Genomic DNA, 11,299 nt, shown 5'->3' with positions numbered 1-11,299 from the left:
ATGTTAACCTCACTACTTACTTAGCAAACACCTGTATCCGCCTAGCCAGGCGGATAAGGTAATGCGTACATTACCTCATTTAATTCTGTCCACAGTCCTCTGACGTAAGTACTGCTATCCTCCCCTCACAGGTAAGAAACTCGAGCCCTTCCCAGCTTTGCCAACCTCGGCGGCCCCGGATTTGGCTGATATTCCTGGCACCCCCAATCCCACCTCCCTGTGCACTGGCGGGGCCTGGCGGCCAGCGGAGAGCCGGCTTCAGGGCCTGCGGGGCGGGCGGCGCCGGTGCCCTGCGGGCGGGGGCGGGCTCAGCGCGGCCCGACCCGGCCCGACGCCCTCGGCCCCGGGGCTTCGCTGCGGGCCGAGCCGTGGCGCGCCCTGCGCCCAGAGAGGTGCGCAGGAGCCAGGCCGTCCAGCCCGCGCACGCCAACCTGCGCGGCGAGCTGAGCGCCGGGCAGCTGCTCAAGTGGATCGACGCCACCGCCTGCCTGGCGGGTAGGGGGCTGGGACGGGGCGGGTCTGTGGGGGCGAGCGGGGGAGCGCGGGAGGCCGGAAGGCCGGGTGGCGGGGGTCCGGAACGTGGGGCCCGGGTGGCGGGGGTGTCCGGAGCGCGTGTGGTGGTCGGGGTGTCTGGGAAGTGGCGCGCGGGCTTGGGTGTGGGGCTGGGGGGTCGGGACAAGGGGGGATCCCGAGGACCCGGGTGCGCGCCGACCCGCTGACGCTCGGAGCCTCAGCCCGCACGGTTGCTGGACCCCGATCAGTGAGGAGAGCGAAGACTGGAGAGCGTATTTACAGTTGTGAGCCCTGTGCAGCTGGGTACCGTAAGAACTGAGATAGTTCATCCAACACTGGGAATGACCTAGACCAGTGATTCTCAAACGTTTTAGTCTTAGGACTACTTTACTCCATTAAGTAAGTGAGGACCCCGAGAGCTTTTGTTTATGCGGGTTATTTTTGTTGATGCTTACTATAATCGAAATCTTTAAAAATTAATTCATTGAAAAAGAACAGGAATAAACCCATGACGTAGTTTTATTGAAAAAAAAACAACTATATTTTCAACAATAAGAAAAATATACTTAGAGGCATGGTATTGGTTTACATTTCTGCACATCTCTTTAATGTCTGGCTTGATAGGAGATTACTCACCTCTCATACCTGCTCCTGCATTCAGTCTGTGGCTACCACACCCTTATTTAAGTCTCTTCTCAGGACCTTTGCACCTGCTTCTCATTTTACCATTAGGCTCTTCTCTTGGCCCTTTCCGTTATTATATCTCAGCTTAAATATCCTTTCCTCAGAGAAGTCTTTCTTGGCCACCTGTTTACGTTTGTACCCTTTCAACAGTTTGATCACAATGCCCTTTTTATTTCCTTCATACCACGTAGCACAATCTGTAATTATTTTGTGTATTGATCTGTTCACCTCTTTATTTCTTGCCTGGGTAATTAGCATGTGAACTAAAGCTAGTTCTCCAGTGCTTAGTAAGCTCTAAATAAAAACCTCCTGCTTTTGTGGATGGGTAGGTCGGTGACGGATGGGTCCAGAACTTGGAATCTCATTTCTAAAATGAAGTCAGGCTTTGCATATGGCACTTAACAGACTCAGCAAATGTACATTTTGAAGGAAAATATGTTAGGATAAAACACTAAAGCTGAAAGGAGCTTAAGATCATGTATCTTAGGACTCTTATTTTACAGAGGAGAAAAGTAAAGCTCAGATGATTTACAGAACCTTGCTTTTCTCACTGAACATCAATAGGGTTTCTAATCCCCCGTGTGTTAACCGCCCACAAAATTTAGTCATGTATTTATGCCAATCTGCTTGTTTGTTTTCTGTTTGTTGATAGGTCTGTTTGGTTTCTGTCTTAACAGTTTTTATCAGTATTTGAGGTCGATTATAATAACATAAATAATGGAGGCATGAATATAAAATTAATTCACATCTAAGAGAAACAAGTGTAAAAATCATTGAGGTTGCTAATAATAACGATTCCTATTGCCAAGGCAACTGAATATATTATGTGAATATTGAAGTGACTTTTAGTTACCTGACTTTGTGCCTCTGTCCTGTAAAGGATAAAGAGTTGGCCTTCTGCAACTGTCACAAAAATTTCTTGGGAAACTCAGACCATAGACTGATTCAATTGATAACCAATTACTCTGGATGAATAGTTAGATTACTAATAATACAACATTAAAGAAACCTTTAAGATACAGTTTGTTTGGATGCATGGAGATACCTGTGTTAAACACTCCATGGTGAGAAACACCACATAAGCAGGGGACTTTATTTAGTGAAGGTCTAACAGAATCTGTGGCAGAGAAATGTTGCACCATCGTGCTTTAGTTTATATAATAAGGATAATACAAAACCTGCTTTTCCTGGCATTTTCCCAGCCAGAGTTCCTTATTGACCAGCACTTCTTTACAGCCACTTACTATGATAAATAATGATCATATAGTCATAGCCCCCAAGGCACAGCCGTGACTCCCAGGCACTGCTAGATTCCAAAATATCTTCTTAATATTTAAAAAAAGATTTAATATGTTCACTATCATTTTGGCATTAAACCTCATTTCTGTCAGTAGCCCCATGTTTTCTGGTTCCTTACGCCTAGAGGATTGCAGCCGTATCTGAGGCGTCCTCCACCCTCCATATCCGTTTCTTATTTTGAAATATCACAAACTCACATTTCCCTCTGTTTCACTTCTGAATCTTTTCCGGGGTTCACTCTCTCAGGAATGGCATGCAAACCATCCAGTTGGGCAAATCAGAAATCTAGGGGTCATCCATTCTTGATACCTCTTTCTACCTTGCTTCGCCCTCTATATATTCAACCCATGAACCAGGTCCTGTCAGTGTTACCTTAAAGGAATCACTCAAACCCACCCACTTTGCTATGCTTCCATTGCCACCACCTAGGCCAAGCTACCATCATCCTTCATGTGAACTTCCACAGTGGTTTCTAAACTGATCTTCTCCGTTCATTCTGGTCTCTTCTCCACCCTGCATCTGAAGTATTTTTTGAAGGTGCTAATCTGATCATATCATAGGTTGTTTATCTTCCCCCATTGTCTTCCTTATCAAGGGCTTTAAGTATCTAGCATGGTTCGTATCTCCTATCAAAAAACAAAAAGTCACAGAGATAACAACTATAAACTCTGGAAAAAACATTAAATAAAAGCTACTTACGGCAACTGACAAGTGAACAAAAGCTGATTTAGAACATTTGGAAGTCAACACTTAGAAGAAGAGAGTGGTACTAGCTAACTTTCTCTGTTTCGTTTTGTTTATTTTTTAATGAGTTTAAGCCTGAAGAAACACTCCATTCTGTTGCCAACTAAATTTCTGATGGAAAACCCACAGACTTACTTATTTGAAGTGCCAGAGGATTTGGGGAAAACACAGCTACTGAAATGTGAGGAGGAGAATTCAAGAAAAGAGTGAACCAGAGAGGCAGTGCCCTAAAATCTATATTTTTTGCTCAAATCTCTGGTGAACCTTGAATCATGTATGCATGGGAGAAACTCCAACCTTCCTAGATAATGCCAAAAGAACTGAAAAAGGCTATCCCAACCTCTAGGGAGACAAGAGTTTTATAGTTTGAGCTTAGTTAACTGCTTACTTGAAAAAAAACAAAACAAAATATTACTCTTCAGAGGAACATGTTAAGAATCCACAATTTCTACGATGTATCACTCATAATGGCTACGATACAGTCCGAAATTACTTGATATACAAAGAAACAGGGAAATATGATGCATTCTTAAATGAAAAAATAATGGAGATCAATCCCTAGATGACCCATGTGCTAGAATTAAGCTTCTGGGATTCTGTAGCAGCTATTATAACTATGCTTGAGGATGTAATAAAAACTATGATCATAAAGAATGAAAAGATAGTAAGTTTCAGCAGAGAAATAGAAACACAAAAAAAGAACGAAGTGGAAATTCCCGAACTGAAAATTACAGTATCTGAAATAAAAAAAATTCACTGGTTAGGCTTAACAGCAGACTGGAGGAGACAAAGAGTGAGTAAACATAAAAATGGACAATAGAAATTATATAGTCTGAAGAAAAGGGAAAAGATGAAGTTCAAAAATGAACAGAGATTTGAAAAAATACTTCCAAAGGTGTAACATACTTGTCATTGGAGCCCCAAAAGAGATGAGAAAAAGTATGAAGCATAAAACAAATATTTAAAGAAATAGTAGCTGAAATTTTCCCACGTGTTGAAAGACATACATTTACAGATTGAAGAAGATCATAGCAAGACAGTGGAACAATATCTTTAATAATAATTATAAAACTGTTAACCAAGAAATTCAAGGCCCTGTGCATAGTCCATTCTCCGCCAACCCTTCAGCCTTACCAGCTCTCCTTGCTTTCTGCATTTTTTCCCAAAGATTTTATTATTTATTAGAGAGAGAGTGTGTGTGTGCACACTCAAGTGGGGAGAGGGACAGAGGGAGAGGGAAAGAGAGAATCTCAAGCAGACTCTGTGATGAGTGTGGAGCCCAAGATCATGACCTGAGTTGAAATCAAGAGTCAGACGCTTAACCAACTGAGCCACCCAGGCATCCCTCTTGCTTTCTGCATTTTATCCTCAAAGACTTTGATCAGGATCTTCGTAATTGTTGTTTCCCTCTACTCATTTTGCTCACCTTTTCTCTGTTCTTCCTCCCCAACACATGTATTTTAGTCTTAATCATCCTTGAGATCTCTGCTGAAGCATCCCCTCCACATGGAAATCTTCCCTGACATCCCACCTAGGTCTGGTTTCTCAGTTACAATTCCCATCCAATCATGTTTTCTTCAGAGCACTTAACTCATTTTGTTATTACTTACTCATTTTATTAATCCCTGGCTTCTCCACTAGACTCTGTGAGAACAGAGATCATGGCTGCTTTATATTGTCAGCCCCTTACATAGAGGCTAGCATATCACAGGTAATTCATTCAACATTATTTAAAGGAATGAATGAATGGAGATACCACCATTTTAAACAATCATTGTCTCATATCTGGATTACAGTCACTTAGCTAGTCTGCTACTATTCCCAGCCTCTCTCAGTTTCTCAAGGAAATCAGTAATAGCTTTAGAGTTTCTCCACTTTTATTGGTATACTGTATGAAAGACAATCAAAATCAAGAATCAGAGCAAGCTGGTCTTTTAAATTCATACATGACACACAATTGTAAACAAAATAAAACAATCACATAGAATCACATGTACAAATTGTGGTCCTATGTTGGGTCCCCATATTTTTGTTTTTTCTTTTTAATTTAATGACCCTTAAAAGTCTATAGTCTAAACCATGGCTATTGAGCCTCTGAAGCCCATATTTAGCTAAGCACTTCTCTAAAGAGTGTTCCTTGACTGCTCTTTTCTGAGAGTTCCTATTGCTTCTGTAGTCAAAATCACTATTTAGAACAATGGGGTCCATTGTTCTAAACCTAAATTTCCTCATTTGTAAAATTAATAATTATACCAACCTCATGTAATTGACATGCATAAATACTTAGCTCAGTGCCTGGTCAATAATAAGTGTTTAATAAATGGTAACTACTATTATAATAATGTTTGTTCATGATCCCAATCTAGTATAGTGCTATATATTATATATATGGCATATAAATTATATATATGACATATAAATTATATATAGTGCTATATATATGTGACATAAATTCTATATATTTACATATATATAAAATAGATGCTTGATATATAAAATAAAAATTTAGCCTTGGGGCTGAATGAGTGTGGAGGGCTCCACACTCATCACAGAGTGTGCTTTAGCACTTTAGTTATCATTTAAATCATTCAAAATTGGTCACTTACGTTGCCACACATGGTAACACTTTATTAACAAGAATAGTTTAATAAACTCCACATCCTGTTCCTTCATGTCAGGTAAGTGGAATGAATGTGTATTAGGTACTCCTTAGTCAATGTTTTATAGCATATATTTGCAAGGATCCAGTAGTTCTCTGGAAATCTTAAGCTCTAAAAGGGCACCGACTATGGCTAGCTCTCTAACTGCCACCGAGTACACTTGGTAAGAGGTAGGACTGACTTAGCTCAGTGTCTGGAAATCAGTAGAAATTTAATAGGTGTTTGATACACTGAATCCAGTTGAACCCAACTTGAGTATTTCTAGAGTCTGGTCCTTTTACATTCCCTTCCTCTCACTGAACTTAATAGCTGGGAAGCCAGTCGTCCCTTCTCCATTACTCACACACACAGTGCCCCTATGGTTACTTTTCTGCTAACTCAGTTTATATTACGTGCATGTTTGGAAGAACAGTTAATTATTTCCAATTGGTAAAACCAAAATGTCCAATTTCCTACAAATGAGATTATAGGGAAGAGTGTCCTAAATACCTGCTCTCTGGAGTATTTTCTCACCTCTCTTTACCTTGCACTGTCAATTATTATTGCAGTTAAAGTTTCCACACAAAGAAGACAACGTCAGTGTAATTCAATCTCTTCCATAATGTGGCAGCAGGAGCGATGTCTCCAAAATTAAAATGGGGTTAAAATTTCCTAAAAAGCCAGTGCAATCTATTTCAATTTTAACTGACTGTTCATCAAAATCAGATTCTGGCAGAAGCACATGTCCACATTTTTCCTAAAGAGAATAAGTTATGATATTTTTATATAAAACAAAATCAATAATTAAAAAAACCCTCAACCAATTAAATGTAATATGGAAATAGCTAGGGTTCTTCCTTAATCTCTTTCCACACTATTTTAATACTCTCCTCTCCAACATAATTAATGCATACTGAATTTGGTAATAATGAACAATAAGTATTGACTAAATACCTAGTATGTGCTGAGTATTTCTCTGATACCCAGAGAAGTTGCTTTCTGATTTGGGGTATGATCTCAGGGTCTCCATACTGTTCAATGTTTATACATGTTAACTGGTCTAAATATATGTATTTTGTATATTTGATTATAATGGATACAGCTTTAATGCCTTGTTTTTAAAACAAAAGGAGGGTAGTATCTGACAAAATATTTAAAGTTGGTACCAACTTACTAAAATTGCTATTTCAATAACTAGGTATACTAGGTATTGAATTTCAAATCAAAGACAGTGTAAGTTAAAACTTAGAAGAAAGTACAGTAATTTCCATGCAGTAGAAATACAACTTACAGAACGAAAGAACTGTTACTGATCCAGATCATCCACAAGTGTGGGCAAAGTGGTACTTTACTGAACCAGAGGATGAGTTATTAGAATAAGTCCATTTAATTTTTTATTTCTTTTCCTTATGCTGAAAGATTTAGACATAACTATTAATGTAGCACATTTTTACCTGTTTTTTGAAGCTGAAAAACATGCTGGGGTTTCCTGTGTTACAGCCTCAGTGGATGACATACAATTTGAGGAGACAGCTAGGTAAGTGGCATCACTCTACCACTCCTTTCTCCTGGGCTTATTGCCTCATTTACAACATAGATTTGTGGCACCTTTGCTTATTTATTTGGACTCAGTGATCCAATTTGTTAATAAAATAAATAACAATTGACCTCATGTAAATCAGTAAAATAGTAATTGCAGGATCTACTTTTAGTAAAGACTTTTAAGTGTAAATTCATAGTCCTGATTTTGTGAGACACAGCTCTCAGAATAGATGCATTTTGGTAGAGACAGAGCAAGATTTCTAAAAGCTGCTTCTTAATGGCTTCTTCCTCTACTAGAAGAATAATTAATGATAACAAGTAGGTCTATGATGGTGAATTTCATCATTAGGTTTTGGATAAACATTAATTCATCTGACTACAGATGTTAAATTATGAAAAACATATTATGTGTGGGAGTGTGTATGTGCTTTACCATCTCATATTGCAGAAAATTTCAAGATCAATGAAGATTTCAAACATACACAAAAGTAGAGAGATTAGTATAGTATATCCCCAAGGACTGTCACCTAACTACAACAGTGATCAACTGATGGACACTCTTGTTTTATCAGCACCTGTCCATACTCCCCCACATACCTGGATTATTTCAAAGGAAATCTCAGGCATCGTCTGTGAATATTTCATCATATATTTCTATATGATAAGGGCTCTTTTAGAAAACATAATAACATAATCACAACACCATTAACAAATCGTTATTCCCAGTGGTCTCAAAAAATGTGTTTTTTTAATTAAACAATTGGTTTCTTGAATCAGGGTTCAATATGGTTGATAAGTCTTTTAACATATAATTTTCTCTCCTTTCTTATCTCTTAGTTTATTTATTAAAGAAACCTGGTCATTTGTCCTATAGAGTTTACGACATTTTGTATTTGCTCATTGTATCCCTGTTTTAGAAGTTCACCCATTCTTTGTATTTCTTGTAAAATGATAGCAACATCTAAAAATTGATTTGATGAAGTTTTGATATTTTGGTAAAGCTAGTTCTTATCAAGAGCACATAATGTCTAATGATCATTACCTAAAGCATTATTTCATTAGACATTGGTAAAATGGTGATATGCCAATCCTATCATTTGTTCTTCATTTATTTTCTTGAATTATTTGTATAGAGAGACTCTTTATCTCATTAATTACTTGGTTACCCTTAGGTAAAGTTTGTCCAGGAAAGACAGGCTTAATTCTTTTCCTTTATTTAGTGTCATTATAAGCCTGTGGACTTTAGCATATTTGATACATTTCAAATTGGATGTGGTTATTCTTATGGGTGCTCAAACTGCCTCATCTTTGAGCAGTGGGGGATTCTTCAATTTGGTTCCTAAGTTGTTTGGTCATAACCGCAAAGTTAGAAGCCTTTAATAATTCCTTTGCTTTCTGGTATGACAAAGTGGACTCATCTTTTTTATTTCCTTACAAAAACTTAGTCACAAATTTCTTCAAAAGAAATAGTAAGTAGAGATCACAATTTGGGCAGAAAATGTACTCATTTATAAAGGGTTGGTCATTATTTCTAGGTTTTTTTCAGGGGACAGAATTAAGAATTATTTGTTTTTTAAAGGGTTTATTCTAATACCTGTAATAAATGGGATTATATGGTTTTACTTAATTTCTTTGATTTTATGTTTGTATCTCCGTTTTTTGTTTTTGTTTTTCCCTGAATATCTTGATCCTTGAAGACATGAACATAACTTAACAAGGAAAAGGAAAAGAGAAGGTCATCTGTTTCTGGTCTTGGATGGTTCTCAAAGACCATGGAGGTAGTTGCCATGGTTTTCAAGCCCTAAGTAGTCTGTCCAGTGAGATGCTCAGTCTGTTTCTCTAGCCTTACTGTTCATATTTATCTATTTGACATTTATTTATTTAGATACAAACAAAATTAAGTTAAATAAAACCACATGCATGAAGAAATTACTTCAAAACTGACACAGAAGAAATTTTTGGCAGGAATTAGAATCACAGACATGGTAAGACCTTTATAGCTCAGCCCAGCCTTCTCTTTGTATCCATGAGAAACTGAGGCCTAATGCCCTGAGCAAACCCGGGGACAGAGGGTGCTTTGAGCCTGGATCTTCTTACCCTTAATCCAGTGCTTTCCCGGACCCACTGCTTCTGTGTTTGTGACCAGCAACTTTTACTGAACACTTCCCAATGGTGGTTCTCCTAGGCAGCTGGAGTGTCATGGAAAGAGCTCTGGACATTCTAGAGTCTTGTGGATGCAGATAAAGGTCCAAGGACTAAGCTCGCATACTAGCTATGTGATTTTCCCTTAAGTAGAAAAAAATTGACATGTGTTTGTATCAGCAAAATTACAAATTACTACAAATCCAAACTTATTTAGGACTACAAAGAAGCACCATTATTAAATTTAGGAGTGGCAACAGTGTGTTTAAATAAAATATCTATTATATAGTTTTCAATCTTAAATTCTGTAAATTAGACTTAACTAGTAACCTCATCAGTGAAATGTGGGTTGCCATTTTGCTCCATTTTGCACCATTTTGTGTTTGTGTTATCAGAAAGGATTTGTGGCCAGTAACATCATGGGAAGGGACCTGCTTGTATTTTTTACATGGGAGCTGAACCACAAAAAGAGAAAATTGAAAGCTACATATAGAAAGCCATATAATTTGGTTATAAACCACATTGGATATTGTTTAAATTCTCAAATACTTATTGCCAGTACGAAAAGTACTGCTCTGGACTCAGTAGGATATATGAATGATTATGGCACAATTTTGGAGTGTAGCGGTCACGGAGTCTGGTGACAGTCAGACAAATACATAATCATCAGAATAGGAAGCATGATAGGATGCAAGCCTAGGGTGAAAGATAAACTCCATTCTGTGGGGTAGTTTAAAAGGTGCACATTTTGACTGGAGAATCAATGAGAGTGATAGCATTTAATGTGTGCCTCAAGTGAGGTATAGATTTTCATCTGGTGACTAGGAAAAGGGCTTCACCTAATGAGGCATGTGTACAAATCTAAGCACGAGTGTAAGAAGGAGCAGAAAGTGCTCAGGGAGAGCCTGATCTGCAAAGAGGTGATGCCCCAGCTCTAGACTGGGGCCACGTAACAGAAGACCTTGAATGCCATGCTATGAAGCAGGTTTGATTTAGTTGAAATTCTGGTCGTTCCACTCATTTGACATTCAGTGTTGAGAGTCTGGTTTCGTGGACAACCAGGTTCTTTGGAATTCCCCTGCTCTTATTTATTTTTATTTTTTAAAAAAGATTTATTTATTTAGAGAGAGAGTGTCCGTGAACACACACGGGGGAGGGGCAGAGGGAGAGGGAGAGAGAAAATCCCAAGCAGACTCCCTACTGAGTGTGGGGCTCAATACGGGGCTCAACATGGGGCTCGACACAGGGTTTGACCCCACGACCCTGAGATCATGACCTGAGCTGAAACCAAGAGTCAGACACTCAACAGACTGAGCCACCCAGGTGCCCCTGGAATTCCCCTACTTCTAAAGGCAGGACACGGTTCCGAGAAGAGACAAAGTGGCCTGTGCTTTCCCCCCGCTCAGGTCTGACTGACAGAGAGGCATAAGATTTTTATAGTTGATGAGTACAAAGTACTACTATAGTTTTGAAGAGGTACTCTAACTCTGCCTGGCAGGATTACTGTGAATCTCTCCTAGAAACTTTACCAAACAGAGCTAGGAGGTTTACAAGGAAGAAAGAAAATTGATTTGGGTTTACATGTGCTGGATGTGGAGATTAAGATAAACTGGGTGATGTGTGTGAAGATAGCTAACACTGAGCCTAGTAGAGCCTCCATGACTATTAGTTGAATCTGTTGAGAGAAATTTGGAAATATGGCTCTGAGTTTCAAGAATGAGGTCCAGGTTAAAATG

At 38.9% G+C, this 11,299-nt stretch overlaps 1 protein-coding gene across 1 annotated transcript in view; it reads left to right on the top strand.

Moving 5' to 3' along the window:
• The first annotated feature begins 311 nt into the window (after positions 1-311).
• Positions 312-11,299, top strand: part of ACOT12 (acyl-CoA thioesterase 12) — an 88,009-nt gene continuing 77,021 nt past the window's right edge. Inside the window, exons 1-2 of the mRNA XM_045864175.3 lie at positions 312-495; positions 7,347-7,416. The gene's annotated coding sequence lies outside the window, so the exon portion shown is untranslated. The remainder of the gene's footprint in view (positions 496-7,346; positions 7,417-11,299) is intronic.

The sequence above is a fragment of the Mirounga angustirostris genome, unplaced genomic scaffold (assembly GCF_029215605.1).
Source record: "Mirounga angustirostris isolate CCGP_5_RB_7025 unplaced genomic scaffold, mMirAng1.0.hap1 SCAF_7, whole genome shotgun sequence".
Classification (NCBI taxonomy): Eukaryota; Metazoa; Chordata; class Mammalia; order Carnivora; family Phocidae; genus Mirounga; species Mirounga angustirostris.
This window is presented reverse-complemented; position numbering and strand designations above follow the sequence as displayed.